At 40.9% G+C, this 17,723-nt stretch overlaps 1 pseudogene; it reads left to right on the top strand.

Annotated features, from left to right (window-relative positions):
• Positions 1–563: 563 nt before the first annotated feature.
• Positions 564–680, top strand: LOC124723259 (annotated as a pseudogene).
• The last annotated feature ends 17,043 nt before the right edge of the window (positions 681–17,723 follow it).

Raw genomic sequence — 17,723 nt, 5'->3', positions numbered from 1 at the left:
TGCTAGATAAATTTATCAGTCCCTTGAAAAATTCTCTGAAAGAGTAATCGAGACAACGTAATACAGAGTTTGCTGTTATTGTGGGAGTACTTACTTCACAAATGCTACCTCTTGATGTCTCGATAAGTGAACCATATAAAGTGTATATGAGAGAAGAACAGAAGAACTGAATGACTGACTAATCCGGACATGAATTCACGCCAGACGGAGCTTTAGAACAACCTGCAATCAAACTAGTGTGTCAGTGGATAAAACAGTTATTGTCTAGAGTGGTGGAAGACATTATCGTTAAATCCTTCAAGAAGTGTGGCATAAGCAACGATGTCAATGGCAGTGAAGACCATCTCGTAGATGAAGAGGACACCGATGACGAAGAAGAGGAAGGAGGAGGAGGAGGAGAAGGTTCAGAAGACGATTTTCAAGGGTTTTAAAGATCAGTTCGGTTTCCATAAGCTAAGATTTTTTTAGTCTGGCTTTGCAATCCGATAATAAAAACGGTAAAAATGTTATTTTTTTAAAAAAAAAGACTGCTTCAAAATTAAGATGCGTCTTATAGTCCGTTAGGCAACGGCCTTGTCGCGGTGGATACACCGGTTCCCGTGAGATCACCGAAGTTAAGAGCTGTCGGGCGTGGCTGGCACTTGGATGGGTAACCATCCAGGCGCCATGTGCTGTTGCCATTTTTCGGGGTGCACTCAGCCTCGTGATGCCAATTGAGGAGCTACTCGACTGAATAGTAGCGGCTCCGGTCAAAGAAAACCATCATAACGACCGGGAGAGCGGTGTGCTGACCACACGCCCCTCCTATCCGCATTTTCAACTTAGGATGACATGGCGGTCGGATGGTCCCGATGGGCCACTTGTGGCCTGAAGACGGAGTGCATATAGTCCGTTAAATATGGGATATTTCATTTTCCACCCAAATGACGACATAAATAGCCCTCTGATTCCTGAATTCATTACGATTAATACATGCATCTCTTGACAATGTGAGAGGAGGATGTGCTTATCACCAGAGCATCATATATTCGATCATGGAATGTTTCAGTTTGTGACAAAATATGGATTTTCTATACGAATACCTCGATTCGATGGAGACACTCCATGAGACTACGTTGCAAATATAACCGTATTCGCCAACAAAATCATAGGCGTTGCCATAACTGATGCACAGTGAGAACCATGGTGAATTTTCGGCAGGAGTTCGAACCACCTGATTTAAAGGGATATGCTAAGCTGTACGTGGTAACAGATGTGGGGTTGAGCAGAGACGTTCGTGAGAATATCTGGAGTGTATTCTGCTTCAGGTCTTAGCTTTCGTGTTATGCTATGTCAAAAAAGACGAGTATCAACATTTAACTGTTGACTAGCGTTGTTACGTAGCACTTTTTTGAACACCGGATTCAAGGGGCCTTTGCAGGCGTGTGCTCAAGATTGTCGTTATACCCACCACAACTGGACCCTCAACGGCTTCATTCTAAGGAATAATTATTAAGAAACCATTGCAAATGACTTTGAAAAATGTATAGTTGTTATTGTTGATAAACCATAATTTGATTCGTTACCTTAGTGCTATTATCTGTAAGAGACCCTGATCACATCACTATAAAAGTTGTTGTTGCCAGGGTAGGATTGAAGCAGATAACAAACAAACAAAAACTTTTCTACAAATTTTTTTCGATGCGCATGTTCACAGTCATTCAGTTTTTGCAACATTCTCCAGATAATTGTCTTCTCTATACCTTGAATTAGTCTTGAATCGTATTCAGACCTATAGGGAGAGTTACATGTATAGGCAGACCTTCATTAAATTTGGCTTCCACAGATCTTATGCTCATAGGATTTTCAGATGTATAATTTGGTGCTGCTTGAGTACGGGCATTTGTACGCTGTACTAACTGATTTATATTCACACTGTGCTCGTGCAATTAGTCAATAAGGTCACTGTATACAGCTGTAATATAGAGTCACCATTGGCTCATCCTGCCTGCTCCCACCAGTGATACATTTTGCCGGTCGTTTAAATTCCCAACACTTGAATGTTTGATGTGTATGACTGCTTAACATACTGTTGTTAGAGAGTATGTGATGTCTTTTATTCGTTCGCCATATTTCTCCTTATGAACTCAATCGTACTACGAGACTGTCGTTGTACTACGCATAATACATCCAAGTACTGTGACGCTGAACGTTCTCTGTTTCAATCAAAGTCATTGTGGGTTGCCCGCATCTCGTGGTCGTGCGGTAGCGTTCTCGCTTCCCACGCCCGGGTTCCCGGGTTCGATTCCCGGCGGGGTCAGGGATTTTCTCTGCCTCGTGATGGCTGGGTGTTGTGTGCTGTCCTTAGGTTAGTTAGGATTAAGTAGTTCTAAGTCCTAGGGGACTGATGACCATAGATGTTAAGTCCCATAGTGCTCAGAGCCATTTGAACCATTTGAACCATTGTGGGTTACTAGGTCTGCATTCACACGTTTAGATCCACTTTCAGTCAAATTGTACATATTGGCAAAGAGCAGTATAATGACAAGGGAAGAGTTCACTTCGACATATCGAATATGGCCCAAAAATTTTTATATAGAAAGAATAAACAGAAAAAGATGCATTGTCATAATTTTGGCTGATAAGACACACTACAAATATTTTTTAAAGATTTTGGAAACTGCTAAATATGTAGCTCACCAGGCGACTGGAGTAATGTACACCACTACTGTAACAGTAGCAGGCAGCGCACACGCAACGCGGCAGGCACTTGTCCTCGATGGACGACACATTGGTAAACCGATGACACTGCACAACTGGATCGTAATTTGTGAAGCAAATTTCTGTTTCTAATGATAGTTCCACTGACACAATTGTTCACAGTTACTATTCGCTCGAATCTGCAGCTCACTGAATATTCATAATAATTTGCAGGTTTCGTTTGGTATCGCTATGTGTTAATAATAGAGATAAAGCTGAAGTAATTTTCTTTCTATGTTGCTCGTAAATGCTCTATAATAGCATCTGTCTTTGCAGGTTCTATAGTTTCACAGCAATTTGGTACCAATTAATACTTTTAACCTTGCGGAGATAAAATGAGAAGATTGTTGTACGCAATCGAAACCACCTTCTCCTACTGACGATCTACATACGTGTTAATTATTACTAACATTCTTTGTCATTTATTCGAATGATTTCGATTTCGTTAAAAATTGTGGAAACATTAGAAGAAAGAGGAAATGACACTGAAGATTCCGTGAACTGTGTTTCGAATGATAATTGTTGTATTAAGCCCACACCAAAATAAAGTTCCATCTGAGTTCAAAGAAAACATGGAAGATAATAGACTTCAAAGGCAAAGTGAAGACTGTAATTCTTTTTGTTAAACGAAGGAGGTAGAAAACACTTAGTGTTAGGCTGTCTCCGAAGGTTGTTTCGTTTCATAAAATTTGAAAGTGAATTGTATAAACGGAAGAAAAATTTACACAATGTACGAAACATTTGGTAAAATGAAACTCGCGAAAGTGTGAAAGAAAAACAATTCGAAAGATTTAGAACTGTTCGTGAGAGTCAATATGCTGTCACCGAGGGTAATCTACGAGACTAGGCTCTCTGCATTGTAAGTGAGGTGAACGTTACTGATATCCGAACTTCTTCAACCTGATCAAACAAATTCAGAAAATTGTACGGTAACATAAGTCGCAAAGTTACTAAGTTTACTTTAAGTAAACGTCTAGAGGAGATGTTAGTAATCGTTAGTACTATCGACAAATTCTTAGCATCTTATTATCCCCGAAAATGCTGTCTATCAAGCCAATCGGTCATGTTTCGTGCAAGCACTGCGTGAAAACCACACTATATCATTTCAAGCGAAAATAATATAGAGTAGCTTGTGCAGTAGATGAATGGTAAGACACATTCGTATATAACAATGGCAGAGACTTGTATCAGTGGATTACAATTTCCGGAGCTTTATATCAGTCTTTAGGAACTTTAATGCAAATTAGGGGAAAAAATTTAGAAATGGGCTGTTTAGTTGCAAAAATGTTGTCACTGATCTGGCAAAACCGGGAAACATGGGAGAGAATAATTTTCAATACTACATCCGCAACGTCTTCCAATCAGCTGTGGAAAATAATTCATTACTTTTGTCTGGCTCTTAGTCTGGACTTAACAACATCTCTGTCTTTAGGAGGAGGATGAAAACACTGTTAACATTATTCGGTTTCCCCGTGGAACTTGTAATGCGATTCAGACCCTCAACAAAACATTTTTACAGTGTAAAGTGTTTTCCAGTGTAATACCCGACAGCTCTTTGTCATTTCAGGTTGATGAGCGTAACAGTACTGTTCAACTTCAGTGATATGTGCATTGTCAATTTGCATCACGTTTTACGAATTTGATCGAGTATGCGTGGTATGCAGCACAATATGGAGAGCAGTGTGCGGTCTTTCAAATAAAAAATGATATCATGTGATGTGGTGATCCTCAACTACTACCCTCCGACTCCGAGTTGAAGTATTAAAAGTTTTGGCTGGTTTCGTTGTCTAGGTGCTGGGATACTTAATTGCCGCATTACAAGCCAAATACTGCTGAGTCTATAGCATACAATATGAATATACACATTAATCGGATGGTCATAGGTTCCTATCACTCAGCAATTGGGAATGTATGGTACAAATTTATAAATGAAAAATTGCAATTAAATAAAATCTGCAAGTACTATCTTAACGAATTTAAATGATGAGTACGATACTAGAAGTACTTTTGAGAATGCGGTATATTTCTGCACACACTTATTGTTGTCGATGGTCCAGCAATGAAATAAAATATAAGTTGAATAACAGGGAAATGATAGATTCCTATTGCACGTAATTAGTTATGAACAACAACATAGCTTGCGAGATACTCACTCTTAAAGCACACTACGTCTTCACTGTAGAAGCCACGGAAATCTCACAAGTGCACAACGCGACACTCCGAAGTATTTCTATCTGCCACGACCACGCACAATACGCTCCACACTCTCCAAGTCTCTGCCGCGACGGTGTGTCCGTCGCGAATTACTATCGTGGACTCCTCTCCGGAAGCGATGCTCCTCCCCCACCTCCATACGTCTCTCCACGTGTCCTTTTTGGAGCGAACGCTGTGATTGTCTAGAGCGCTCCAGCCCTGTCTCCAAGCCAATACACACTCACAAACATATTGAAACACTTTCGAAATATGGGATTTAAAATTAAATAACTTGAAATTAAATAAATATTCCTGCGGCTGGACCATCACATTATTATATACATAAAAAATTTAAATAGACATATACCAAAGGAATAGAACAAAAGGTAGGCCAGTAGCCTAATGTCTCCGTGCTTTCTAAAACACAGTAAATATTTAACCAATTTCTTCATGTGTAGTATATATCGGATATAAACAAAGACATAGACGAATAAATATATTTATAAGCGTGCTGCTACCGTTTTTTCGTGTCTCTGTGGAGTACTTACGGCCTGACTCGATCGATAGTAGTCGGCCACTTTGACCTCCAATAACTCATGTACTATTCAAGTTACATGCGTGTAATTTACACCAATTTATGTTTACACTAATCGCTTTCTAAAGACATGGCGATCGACAAAATCGGATGAACCGTTTAGATTTTGTAAATTCGTTCCTGGGTGTTACTTGTATAATTTACAGTCAGATACCAAACTTTAAACTAATAAAGATATTGAAAAAGTGATCACACCATCAGAATCGTTGTGCAAATAATGGTAACGTACATTTTCTTCAGGTATCATGATCCCTCTGGCTACTATTAATTTCCATATAAACTGCGAAATGTCTGTCATTATGGTTTCACAAAGTCCGCCATCTTTGGCACTACCGACATACGAGTCTCTTTCATCAACAGAGCGTCACCATGGAATTCCCACCCACACCACTCCTGGGCCCTCGCTAACGTTGGGCACTAATTGGTCCAGCTATTGTGCGGCATAACGCGGCAGCTACCGAGCCGCGGCTTTGACGAGCGTTCTGTGCGGCCGCCCAACTCCGAACATAGACTATTTCCAGGGCGCCACAACTCGCCCGTTACTTCACAAGTGGCCACGACCATTTCTTACCCCATTCCAATCGTCCAAATAAAACTGGTAATTTTGGTGAAGTGCTTGAACGCATTAATTCTTATTTTATCAGATAAGTAAGTGTAAAGGTAATGCTTGTTTTCGTCATCGAACAGCCCCTTCACATTTTGGTGACGACTACAGGTATGAACAAGGAACTATTTCGTTGTTAGTAAAATGTACATTATTCAAAAATTATCTTAAGAGTTATGCTTCAGGAGCTTCCATAAAATGCTTGATTTCAACAAATCAGTGTCCAGAATAACTGAAGTCGTCTTTTTCCTCCAACAATCGCTTATGTAAGTATTACAACTGTTTAGCTGTTGATTTGAACTGCAAGTTATTAATCTTTTGTCATGGCTGTATCTGCTTACTCGCCAGATAGCGTACTAGGCAGGAATGACTGTCAAAACCGCTGTCATAAGCGGTTCTTCGGGCGGCGAAACTGAGTAATTTTCTTTTGCTTAAAAATTCTTGCAGTGCACTCTAGCCGCTAAAGCTTTGACAGTGCATTTATTTCGGTATATTCTTCCTGTGTGAAAAAAGTAATCACAGTTTTCGACATGTCGTATGGGACCATTCCCTTAAGAGAATTCCAACTGCGGCTGCATTACGGCATAGCTGAACGACAGCAGGTCCAACAGATCTGAAAGACATCTTGTGAAGAATGACAGCAGCTACTGCTGCTGCAGCTGCTGCTGTGGTAGATCAGGCAGGAACAGCCGCACGTCCTCGTCAGTAACTAAAATAACAAAGATCTAGGTATAACGACACACACATATACTAATAACAACACCAATAATAACTAGAGCAGGGTGGATAAATTACGATACATACTGATTGTCCTATTCCTCCCAGCTTATCGCTCCTGCCGACAGTGTTTTATGTTGGTCATCTCACTACGAAGAACATACGGTACACGATGACTTTCACCTTATCGAATATTAAAAATAAAAGTTTCTCCGAGGTTAGGGGTCGGAGATTGCACTCCATTGGCTGAAACGTCAGTGCCTAAAGGCCCCGAAACGATTAGCAGCGAGCATGATGACGTCGACAAATCTTCGTAACACCATTGGCCGTGGGGTGAGAGGGGAGCTGGGAAGGGTATTAGAATCACAATAAATGTGAATGGGGGAGGGAATTCCGGTTAACTGCTAATATTGCAATCCCTAAGAATGTTGACATTGACGTCAGTAATCACCTAGAATGACCTCAAAGTCGTGGTCAAGATTTGCGCGTACTGGAGGTCAAGCACTGCCGTTTTCAGCCGTCTAGTTCTAATAACTGGAAACGAATGCTGTTAAAACGAATAAAAATCGTTGAAAAAGTTGATACAGGGTTTTGCTTATAACTGTATTCACTCTTCTCCCAATGTGTCCTACGGCCATTCGCGCACCCTTTCTCTCATCCAGCTGTATAAGATTAAACATGTTCAAATAATTAAAAAAAACGTAAGTCGTTTAAAGCAAATTAGATCCCAAAGAAGGGCGACACGTGGAAATCTGGCTCTATGATCACTTACAAAAAACATGGATGGGACAACAAGCTGATAACATACTGAACCTTCCTACCTAATACGGTAGGAAACAAGTCAGTCTTCTCACAAGATCTTAAAATTTTTACCACATTCGTCTCATTTTAGCTAAAATACTGGGAAGAGATATGTGTAGATTAGCCTATTCCCTTTCACTTGTTTGAGTAGTAAACACAGTTCGTTAACATGCGGTTTAAATCACAAGTACCAGAGTCTGGACAGTCTTTCCGCTGGATCAAGGGGCTATACGTCATAATACTATGCTCAACACTTAGACGACTGAGAAGAAATTCATCTCACCAGTGTGGCAGGAAGAAAGTACATCACACTATCGAAGTTCGCTTTACTAGTTGTAGATTATTGTCTCTCACTTGCAGAAATACTTTCTTCCACCTACGCATGACCTTGTACCTCGACAGCGACACAATTACCTCCAAATTGTTACAACATGCCTCCTAGGATTTCCCGTCTGAAAATATATTTCCACGGATTTTCATATGTCTTAAAAACCAGCAGAATGACGCGTTTCCGCAGGCACTATAAGTGAAGAGGGGAGTCTTGGATATAGTTGACTACTTTATTTGCTGGCTACAAACCGAATGGAATTTAGTCAAAAGCAGAAAACTGATTTGGAGCTCGAATATTTGAGTATCTCACATTCTCCACTACACCTAAAGATGGCTATCGTTCTGCATCATACTAACAAGGAAACCCTTGAGTGCGACACGGTATTGGCTACTGTCATGGACTGTATGGCTGATCCCGGCGGAGGTTCGAGTCCTCCCTCGGGCATGGGTGTGTGTGTTGGTCCTTAGGATAATTTAGGTTAAGTAGTGTGTTAGCTTAGGGGCTGATGACCTTAGCAGTTAAGTCCAATAAGATTTCACACACACAGTATTGGCTGCTAATGGCCACAGGAGCCGGACTGGAGATATCCGGTGGTGGGCACAGCAATGAAGCTACGGAGATTAGCTGAATAGCGACGAGTGGCTCACAGCTGTGCTACAGTGCTAGCGATGTTGGTACAAAGCAGAGCATTAGAAAAATGGCTCTGAGGACTATGGGACTTAACATCTGAGGTCATCAGTCCCCTAGAACTTAGAACTACTTAAACCTAACTAACCTAAGGACATCACACACATCCATGCCCGAGGCAGGATTCGAACCTGCGACCGTAGCAGTCGCGCGGTTCCGGACTGAACGCCTGAACCGCTAGACCACCGCGGCCGGCGCAGAGCATTAGAAACGATAAACAAAACAAGCAGTGCATTATATCTACAACAACGGTTGCCGATGTTCACATTCCGCCAAACAGGTACCTAACGAATTTCGCAGAGTGAAAAAGAAGCGTCAGATGAAATTTTGGCTTTTCTACAAGATGAGTCAGTGAAATATGTGCTGACGCATACGCTCAAACAGTGCTACATAACTGGAAGACCTAAGATAATGAAATTTCGAGCAAAGCGTCAACCTGACGATGCACAACGAATTTTTGAATTGACCCAACAATTTGTAAATGATTAGTAAAATTACCACAGCTATCAGTAAGTAATTTCTTTTCTACTCCGAGCAACTGAGAGTTGAAGTGGAAATAAATATGAAAGGAATCTTGGAAATTAGAGGTGCCAAGAGAGTTGAATCAAACTTAAGAAACAACAATACCTTAACGCATTGGTATGCAATTACGCTGACTGTTAATCTGGATCGTAAATTGAGTGGGAAGTTATTTATTGTGCTGCGAGAAGCTGGAGGTGCCTTGTCGCTTACTTTTGTTTCTCGTGTGCGTGTTCTTGCAAGGACTGTAGGGAATATTTACGTCACAGCCAGCAAGAGTGGAAAACCGGGCGTAAGAGAACTTCAAATGTCGTACGAGCACTGCTTTTAGCTAGTAGCTGGTCAAAATAACTTGCTTTTGCTTGATTTCTAGTCTCCTTATAAAAATTATACTTCTTTAGAGAAAATGATCGCTCCTAAAAAAGTTTGTGTCATTGTAGTTCATTCCACCTAGAACCACTGGTCTGTAAAACATATTATGGCACTATCTGCAGCTACGGCTTAAAGGATGGCGAGTTTGTCGATAAATTCCACAACAGACAGTTTCTCATTCGGTGCATGTCGTCACATTCTACCACTTCTCATCAGCCAGTTACTCCAATATTATTCTATATCCGTGTAAGAGTGGCTACCTAGTTGAACGTCCTGCACAGTTTGTAACTCCCAAGGTGTTCGATGGTGTGAACCTGTGTGATCAATGTGATGTGCCATATTATTCTATATCCGTGTAAGAGTGGCTACCTAGCTGAACGTCCTGCACAGTTTGTAACTCCCAAGGTATTCGATGGTGTGAACCTGTGTGATCAATGTGATGTGCCATTTTTCATTCGGTAATCATGGTGTAGGTTAATGTCTTCTTCTGAATGTTTTTTGAATGTCGACGATGTGTATTTTGTGAAGCGTAATTCATAGATCCTATAGAAGACTTATCTCTGCACCTCCCGGACACTCATCTTCTGCCGCCTTTTAGATGCACATGGCGAGTCATTAGCCGCTAATATTTTTCTTGTCATAACTGTTAACACAACACTCTCAGATGAACATTACTGAAGATTGAACTTGCGATCTCGTACTCAGGGGATTCCTTATCAGTATTTTCTTTAAGGAACGACACGTTCAGCAAACAGGTCAAAGCAACCAAGAGAGACCCCACTTTAGATCTATGGGTGAATAGAGCTGCCTGAAGGATGAGTCATAGATGCTGAGAAATATTCCGATGATCACATGCTACTATGACCTATATTACATTGTAAAAGATCTCTGTCAAACGTTCATTAAAAACCTTTCTATAAAATAGATGACGGTGTGCTGGGGTAATTCTACAATTTCTTTAATAAATGTTAGAGGGTATTTGTAACTTTTATAAAACATCTGTCAAAGAACTTCGACAATGTGATACCGGCCCATGCACAATAAGATAAGAATCTTTTCATTTTTTGCTTATTGCTCCTACAGTATAAAGAAGGTAACCATTTAATGAGATACTGAAGAAATTCGAGATCTTCACGTGTATTTAGGCTACAGATATTTCACATGAGATTCTGAGGTCCTGAATAGGAAATGCCAGGGCTCGTTGTAAAGTACGAGTAATCGTACAAGAACTTGTAAACTACTCGTTATTGACAGTGTCTGTGTGTACTCTGTACGGCCTGAAGCCACATGAAGCTGAAGCAATAATCGGAAAAAACGACTGAAGCTAGTGTACAGGAACACCTTGAAGTTACCCCAGACATAGTGAAAAAAAAATCGCTTTCGTTGCCGTTTATTGGCACAAAAACTTCTGTTCTTTAATTTTTTTTTTTTTTAAATGTGAATTTTAACATTAGCAAAAGTGCTGTTTCGCCGGTGCCGCACTGGGTCTATAGTTACTTCGGGCTTTTTAAGAGGCCTTCGTTTTGAGTCCATTCCATCCCTCGGTGTGTCGCAGGAGGGGCGGCAGTGGCGCGGTGGCGGGGGCAGCAGTGTTCCCCACGGCACTATCTGCGGACCGCTCCTTCCGTTGGCTGGCGCGCCGTTCGCGGCTCCCGGCTGCGGGACACGAGTACAGCCAGGAAGCCCCACTGGCACTGCATAACAAGGGCGGGCAATAAACGCCGACCCGACAGGTAAGCGCCGCTTACCTGCTACGATCACATAGTCTTCTGTTCACGAGCTCCACGGTGCACCTGACGGTCCACCACTTCCATCCTGAATGGGATTCCATTTTGTTCTTCTTCTCATCATTTACTCTGCAACATTTTATCTGTTTGCCTTTTCCTCCATTTTTCCTTCACGCACCCTTTATCTGAACTTAATTCGCATCTTTCTTTCGTTCCTTACTTACTTATTTAATAAAATAGCAGCCAAATAGTCATAAACAGTTACTTTGCTTAACATTTTACGTTTACATTTTGCATTTTTGCATATTCATTTATCGATTTCACTCTTTTACTGCACAGTTCTATGTGATATTGTTCACAGGCTTCGTTACACACTTCACATACACATGTTGTGGTTGGGTTGTGATAAGTTATGTTTTTGCAGATCAGATGATGAAAGCCGTGAATTGAAAGTCTAGTTACGACATGTCGCTGTTCGAAGTTTGGTGCTGTCCATGAGCGGTTCGTCATTGCTTCGGTGCCATAGAACTCCGGCCATATTTTTTCTCGTTTGTCCTTCATGATCTTCAGTTGCTTTCTGGAAGCCCTGGTGTGTGGCATCGTATATCGAAGTCTGATGTCTTCAATTAGGAATGTCTCTCTCGCTAGCCGGTACACTAGCCTAGATCTTGTTGTCTTTCAGAGACCTAGTGTTCTTTTTAGACAGGTCGATTTTACCTTTTCTAGTGTTTCTAGATTTTTTTCTGTCAGGTGGTCCCATATAACCTCCATCCCATAGGCCAGAATTGGCAACATTTTTGTGTTGAATAATTTCATGGCTGTGTCTAGACTGAGTAGGCGGATGTTTTTGATGTCCTGCATTGCTATTATTGCTTGGGCTGCACGTTCTGTTGTATGTTTTGTGAAGCATTTGGCTGTTGGTTGCTCGATCCTTACTTATACAGCATAGTAGCTCAAGGCACATGCCACAGAGTCTACTTCAGTTCTGTCTCTAACAATTTCACTGTCCGCTCGGTAATTAATCTTATTTATTTCAGAAAATTGACTCATTACTTTCTTTGTTCGATTGTCCACTAACACAGGGAAAAGTCGCGGATAGACTTTAGCATATTGTGCTTAATGGAGATATATCTTCAGAAGAAATGAAGAAATATTAACCTACGGTTGCAACATGTATAGATTTATATAAAGCATACGACTGTGTTGACTGGATTACACTCACAGAAACTCTGAAGGTAGCATGGATTAAAATCAGGGAATGGAAGGTGATCTACAGTTTTTACTAAACGAGGCTGTATCTATAAGAGTCAACAGACGTGAAGCGAAAGTACTAATTCATAAAGGAATGAAACAGGATTGCAGGCGTATCAAAGATGTTCTTGAATCTTGCCACTGAGCGAGCTGTGTAGGAAAGTAAGGAGAAGTATGGAAAGGCAATATTCAGCGATAACAAAAAAAAATTAATGGGTTTCTTAGCAGGCCATCTACAGCAGCAGCTGTTCTTTATCGGTTATGATTACATATTACGTCTTAATGTTACGGAAATTTAGTTGTGCTTTTCACCAGACACGTTTAGCTTTTACTTACAAAGCATCATTAGTGGGTAATCTCAAAATGTGGTACACATTAATGTTGCTACATTCTTCTATTTACGGATTAAAAACGTTTATCCTTTGCATATATGATATACAGCTTACTTCTCGTGTTTCTCCCTGTTTTACTCGTTCTGTTTTTCCTCGATGTTCTCGGAGGTTGAAGTTGGAAGTAAACTAGGTTTTACTTCCGGAATTCGCTGTTTTACGGCTGTTAACAACCTGCTTTTACTGTATTTGCGTTTTTCCACTCCATGTTTGTGAAACCTCAGAAAACGTGTCGCCATAAAAATATCATTTTCGGTTCAGTTGTTACGTGATCAGCAAAATAACCTTTTGTAGGTTTCAGTACTTCCACCGTCGAGATATCGTTTATTTTGCATTCGTAATAGTGTTTGTGTTTGAGTGGAGGATGGAGAGAAATGAGAATGACAGGGGTGGGTAGAGAGAAGAGAGATAGAGAGCGAGAGGGAAAGAGAGAGAGAGACTATGTGTGGAAATGTGAATAAAAGATGTCTTGTTTTTTTAGCAGAGATGTGAATGGAAGCTGGATGGGTGCTAATGAGGGTTGGAGTTTTGGGGGAGGGGACTTCAATTCTCAGTAACAACATTTCACTTCAGAATATGTGAAACAGAGGAGGAACGGAAATAAAGTTTTCACCAAATTTATATAGAAAATATGTTTTCATATATAAATGGAAAAATGTGAAAATATGTGATGTACATCGTAATTTCAGAATGACTGCCGATAATTATTTGTAAATAAAATGCAGACACGTTTCGTGAAACATATTCATGAATTGCAGTAAGGTTAAAATGGAATAAATATTGGTACTTGCTAACTAACATTAAGGATTTCCAGATACTTTGCAATTCTGTCAGAAATTCCAAACAATGTGCAAAATGCAAAATCAGTTGAACAGAACGAGCAATGCCTTGAAAAGGAGTTATAAGATGAATATCAACAAATGTTGAAAAGTGGTAGTTGAGCGTATTAGGCATTAAATCACATGATGCTGTAGGAAGTAGATTAGGAAACGACTAACTGGAAGTATATGATAAGTTTTTCTATTTGGCACACAAAAAACTAATTATTGAGACAGAAATGACATAATATGTTGGCTAGGAACGTAAACGATTATGAAGGACATAAATATTTGAGCACCTAGTAAAAGTTGAAGTGTTAGCTGGTTATACAAGGTGTTACTAAAACGTACGGCCAAACTTTCAGAAAACATTCCTCACACACAAATAAAGAAAAGATGTTATGTGGACATGTGTCCGGAAACGCTTAATTTCCATGTTAGAGCTCATTTTAGTTTCGTCAGTATGTACTGTACTGCCTCGATTCACCGCCAGTTGGCCCAACTGAAGGAAGGTAATGTTGACTTCGGTGCTTGTGTTGACATGCGACTCATTGCTCTACAAAAAAAATGGTTCAAATGGCTCTGAGCACTATGGGACTCAACTGCTGAGGTCATTAGTCCCCTAGAACTTAGAACTAGTTAAACCTAACTAACCTAAGGACATCACAAACATCCATGCCCGAGGCAGGATTCGAACCTGCGACCGTAGCGGTCTTGCGGTTCCAGACTGCAGCGCCTTTAACCGCACGGCCACTTCGGCCGGCCATTGCTCTACAGTACTAGCATCAAACACATCAGTACGTAGCATCAACAGGTTAGTGTTCATCACGAACGTGGTTTGGAGTCAGTGCAATGTTTACAAATGCGGAGTTGGCAGATGCTCATTTAATGTATGGATTAGCACGGGGCAATAGCCGTGGCGCGGTACGTTTGTATCGAGAGAGATTTCCAGAACGAAGGTGTCCCGACAGGAAGACGTTCGAAGCTATTGATCGGCGTCTTAAGGAGCACGGATCATTCCAGCCTATGACTCGCGACTGGGGAAGACCTAGAACGACGAGGACACCTGCAATGTACGAGGCAATTCTTCGTGCAGTTGACGATAACCCTAATGTCAGCGTCAGAGAAGTTGCTGTTGTACAAGGTAACGTTGACCACGTCACTGTATGGATAGTGCTACTGGAGAACCAGTTGTTTCCTTACAATGTACAGCGTGTGCAGGCACTATCAGCAGCTGATTGGCCTCCACGGGTACACTTCTGCGAATGGTTCATCCCACAATGTGTCAATCCTCATTTCAGTGCAGATGTTTCCTGAAAGTTTGGACGTACCTTTTTGTAACACCCTGTATATGAAAGCATTCGTCAAGCGTGTAGCCCTATGCGGAAGTGAAACGTGGGGGATGATCAGTACAGGCAAGAAGGCAATAGAAGCTTTTCAAATGTTCTACTACAGAAGGAGGGTGATAATTTTGTGAGTTGATCCGATAAATGAAATCAGAGAGAAAAAAGCGCTATGCCACATTTTTATTTAAAAAAAAGGAATCATTGACAGAAATCAACCTGAGGCGTCAAGGAGGAACCAATTTGAAAGTAGAGAGAATGTTGTAGATAAGAATTGTGGAAGGAAAGCAACGCCCATCCAAAGAAAGCAGGGTGAAATGGATGTAGGTTGCAGTAACTATGCACAAATGACGGGACTTGCACGGAATAAACTATCGTGAATAGGTGTCAGAAGCAAGCCTTCCGACCGAAAACCAATAACAACAACTTCGTGAGAAGGGCAAGTAGGCTCCGATGTACGTTAGGAATGTCCCAAATGAGCTTTAAGGTTTACGGCTGCTACAATCATCCTGGAAAAATAACGGTTTTATACATCGAAGATGGTTTACAGGTGAAGTATTCGCAAACAGAAAAAAACGATAACTTCAGAAAATCGTTCCGAAATGAAGATGGGGGGATATAGTCAGCGCCTGAGGAAAACACTAGCAGCTGACAATAGAGGAGCAGTGTACATTATGGCAGGAATATTTTTCTAACATCAGAATCAGCATTCCTGAGGAACTGCCGAAGTCAGCGTCGGCGCTTTTGCCAGACTCAATCTGGCTGTGACATTATTCTTAGAATTACCTCCCACCCTCTGCTCACCACCTCCGCGCATTAGCCAATGGCATTATGCTTTGTACGAAATTGCGGAGTGGCAAACGATGTGCAAGCTTGGCCCCCTGACCCCTTTCGCGGACTTCAGTGCGAGATGCTTATAACAGTTTCCACAACGAAACTTTGTCTCGAAACCTAGCAGAAAATCCAAAGAGATTCTGGTCGTATGTGAAGTACGCCAGCGGAAAGAAACAATCAATGCCTTCTCTGCGCGATAGCAATGTAGATACTATCGAGGGCTGTGCTGCCAAAGCAGAGATACAAAACTCAGCCTTCCTAAGAAGACGAAATAAATAGTCCAGAATTCGAACGAAGAACAGCTGCTAACATGAGTGACGCAGAAGTAGATACCGTCAGAGTATTGAAGCAACTTAAATCACCTAATGAAAGCAAGTCTTTGGTACAGATTGTATACCAATTAGCTTCATTTCAGAATATGCTGATGCAATAGCTCCATACTTAACAATCATATAAAACCGTTCGCTCATACCCAAAGACTGGAAAGCTGCGCAGGTCACACATATATTCAAGAAAGGTAGTGGGAATAATCCACTAAATTACAGGCAGCAGGATTTTGAACCATATATTGTGTTCGAATATTATGAATTACCTCGAAGAAAACGGTCTACTGACACATAGTCACCACGGATTTTGAGAACATTGTTCTTGTCAAACACAACTAGCTCTTTACTCGCACGAAGTGTTGAATGCTACCGACAAGGGATTTCAAGTTGATTCCGTATTTCTAGATTTTCGGAAGGCTTTTAACACTGTGCCACACAAGCAGCTTGTAGTGATATTGCGTTCCTATAGAATATCGTCTCAGTTATGTGACTGGATTCGTGATATTCTTCAGAGAGATCATAGTTCGTAGCAAATAACGGAAAGTCATCGAGTAAAACAGAAGTGATTTCTGGCGTTCACCAAGGTAGTGTTATAAGCTCTTTGCTATACATTACCTATATAAACGATGTGGGAGATAATCTGAGCAGCCGTCTTCGGTTGCTTGCAGATGACGCTGTCGTTTATCGACTAGTAAAATCATCAGAAAATCAAAACAAATTGCATATCGATTTAAGAAAGATATATGTATGGAGCGAAAATTGGCAGTTGACCCTAAATACCGAAAAGTGTGAGGTCATCCACATGTGTGCTAAAATCAATCCGTTAATCCTCGGTTACGCGATATATCAGTCAAATGTAAGGGCCGTAAATTCAACTAAATACTTAGGAATTACAGTTACGAACAACTTAAATTAGAAGGAACTCAAAGAAAATGTTGTGTCGATGGCTAATCAAAGACTACGTTTTATTAGCAGGACACTTAGGAAATGTAACAGATCTATTAAGGAGACCGTCTACACTACGCTTGTCCGTCCTCTTTTAGAATACTGCTACGTGGTGTGGGATCCTTACCATATAGGATTGACGAAGTACATCAGAGGAGTTCAAAGAAGGGTAGCACGTTTTGTATTATCGAGAAATAGGGAAGATATTGTCAGTGAAATGATAGAGGATTTGGAATGGACATCATTAAAACAAGGGTGTTTTCCTAATGCGAAATACGTTTGGTGATACCGACCTTCATAAGGAGAAACGATCACCATGGTAAAAAAGATAAATCAGAGCTCGTACGGAAAGATATAGTTGTTCGTTCTTTCCACACGCTATACGAGGTTGTGTACAGATTATTGTGAAGGTGGTTCGATTAACCCTCTGCCAGGCACTTAAATGTGATTTGCAGAATATACATATAGCTGTAGATGTAGAATTTTAATTTTTTCGGTTAGACTCCTCGAGCGCTGGAATTTACCATTTGTA

The sequence above is a fragment of the Schistocerca piceifrons genome, chromosome X, assembly GCF_021461385.2.
Source record: "Schistocerca piceifrons isolate TAMUIC-IGC-003096 chromosome X, iqSchPice1.1, whole genome shotgun sequence".
Lineage (NCBI taxonomy): Eukaryota > Metazoa > Arthropoda > Insecta > Orthoptera > Acrididae > Schistocerca > Schistocerca piceifrons.
This window is presented reverse-complemented; position numbering and strand designations above follow the sequence as displayed.